Source organism: Carcharhinus amblyrhynchos, chromosome 20, assembly GCF_965287045.1.
Source record: "Carcharhinus amblyrhynchos chromosome 20, sCarAmb.v2.hapA, whole genome shotgun sequence".
In the NCBI taxonomy this organism is placed as follows: domain Eukaryota; kingdom Metazoa; phylum Chordata; class Chondrichthyes; order Carcharhiniformes; family Carcharhinidae; genus Carcharhinus; species Carcharhinus amblyrhynchos.
In genome coordinates, this window is record NC_137343.1 from 45559534 (window position 1) to 45561774 (window position 2241).

At 45.0% G+C, this 2241-nt stretch overlaps 1 long non-coding RNA gene across 1 annotated transcript; it reads right to left on the reverse strand.

Moving 5' to 3' along the window:
* Positions 1 to 663: 663 nt before the first annotated feature.
* On the reverse strand, positions 664 to 1799 carry LOC145356160 (uncharacterized). Its single transcript, XR_013889069.1, has 3 exons — positions 1709 to 1799; positions 1447 to 1601; positions 664 to 1339 (listed from the first exon to the last, which is right to left on the reverse strand). It is a non-coding gene; the product is annotated as an uncharacterized LOC145356160 (long non-coding RNA).
* Between the last annotated feature and the right edge of the window lie 442 nt (positions 1800 to 2241).

Here is a 2241-nt window from a genome sequence, read left to right on the forward strand (position 1 = left end):
TGTCTCCAAATAAACCTGTTGGACTTGTTGTTGTGGGACTTCTTACTAAGGTTATTCTCGGTTCCCTGTTGCTCAGTTTATTATATACCCCAATGTATTAAGACACTCCTTTCAATCACTGACATCTCAACAATATCAATATACAGAGATACTTCCCACACATACAACTTCATGGAAGTGATAGCATTGAACTAAAGCTTTCTTTAACTCCAGCGCGACAGAAAAGAGATTTCAAAAAACAGCGGCTCCAATGATGGCGCCCCTTCAGTGTTATGCTAAAGTGTTAATTTACCTTATATGTTCAAGTTCATATCTAAAATCTGAGCTCTTGTCTTTGGAGGTGAGAATAAATATGAGAATGTGAGAATAGATGTGGAAGCTATTGAAAGGGCGCAGAGGAGATTTACAAGGACGTTGCCTGGATTGGGTGGCATGCCTTATGAGGATAGGTTGAGGGAACTGGGTCTCTTCTCCCTGGAGAGACGAAGGATGAGAAGTGACCTGATAGAGGTTTATAAGATGTTGAGAGGGTGGGTCCTCAGAGGTTATTTCCCAGGGCTGAAATGGTCGCTAGGAGAGGACACAGGTTTAAGGTGCTGGGGAGTAGGTACAGAGGAGATGTCAGGGTTAAGTTTTTCACTCAGAGGGTGGTGAGTGAGTGGAATTGGCTGCCGTCGGTGGTGGTGGAGGCGAACTTGTTGGGGTCTTTTAAGAGACTTCTGGATGAGTACATGGGATTTAATGGGATTGAGGGTTATAGATAGGCCTAGGAGGTAGGGATATGATCAGCGCAATTTGTGGGCCGAAGGGCCTGTTTGTGCTGTAGTTTTCTATGTTCTATTCCTTCTCAGCCAAGCTGGCACAGATGCCTCCAATTACTGTCTACATTCATTGTAAGTTATCTAGCGCACTGAGAAGGAACTACAAAATGTAGAACACGGGCCACAATGTATAACATTATACCGCTAACTGTCCATCTCCTTCAATGTGAAGGTATGATGGGGCCTCCATTCTGGAGTACAGTGTGACCAGGACATGAGTCTAGTGGTCTGAATTGGGTAATTACTACTGCTTCGCTTCTTGCAGATGTTCCACACGTTTCAGATCTAGCAGTAGGCCCCGAGTTGATGCGGTGATCTGTCTGCTGGGCCCAATCAGAGTACAAACAGGGAACAGCATCTGCATATTGAGCTCTGTGAACGTTTCTCGTGGCTTTTCTTCAGAAGATCGTTCGTGGCGTGCGGGGGCAAACATAACATATTGCTCGCTCTCTCTCTCTCTCTTGGCAGCTTCCGAGAGTCCTCTCTGTAAACTCCGCGAGGAGTCGCGGGGAGATCAGCTAAAACGCAAAGAAAGCATGAATCAGGAATACAGTGATTCAGGATAAAGGAACTGATTTTAATTGTACTCTTTACAACTGCTGTTATAAAAGATTGGGTATCTTACCGGAGACTTACTAGCGATTCTCAGCTTTTAAGAATTCTCCCATTTTTAGCGGGGGGTTATTTAAAGATTTTAATCTGTACATTTTACTGAATCCGCAAATGTTGCGGTCTCATTCCACCTGCTCACTGCATCTTCTTTATGGATGTTTCCGAGAACTGAAAATCACAAATAAGTCTTTCAATAACTCACAATAAATCAGTTAATACATTTTCCATATAAAGCTAATGCTGACCCTTCACGTTATAAATATAATCGCACTCACTTTGAAATGTTTTGGTTGAGGATTGTTTTCCAGGAGATCTGTGGACCCTTTTCCGCTGGAGCCTGGAGCAAGTACATGGCAAGCCCCTGTGTCTGCCCCAGCTGAGTCCAATAACTTCTGTATTTATAGCGCCGAATGGACAGGGAGAAGCGTGGGTCCGGGGTTCTTCGCCGTTCCCACACTCAAGAGCCAATGGCTGCTGCCAGGGGGACAATGGTCAAAATGTCTCCCTCTGAATGAGAAATTAGCAATACTGCTTGGCAGAGACTCGGCAGACCATCTGGAAGGCTGGTAAGAATTAATAAACCCGGGCCGGCAGGACTCATGTGAGACCATGGGAACAGGAGAGAATTACCCCTGTCCCTCTCCTGCCAATTTGCTCCCAAGTTACAGGGGTGGCTGCAATGCTGCCATCTGTCCCACTCTGCACTTTTTCTTTAAGGTTGGCTCGTGTAACAAGTGACTTAGAGAGCGAGCAGGCGTTTCAAAGTAAATCCATTAATAAGTTTTCCCCTGAGAATTACACTTTTTGC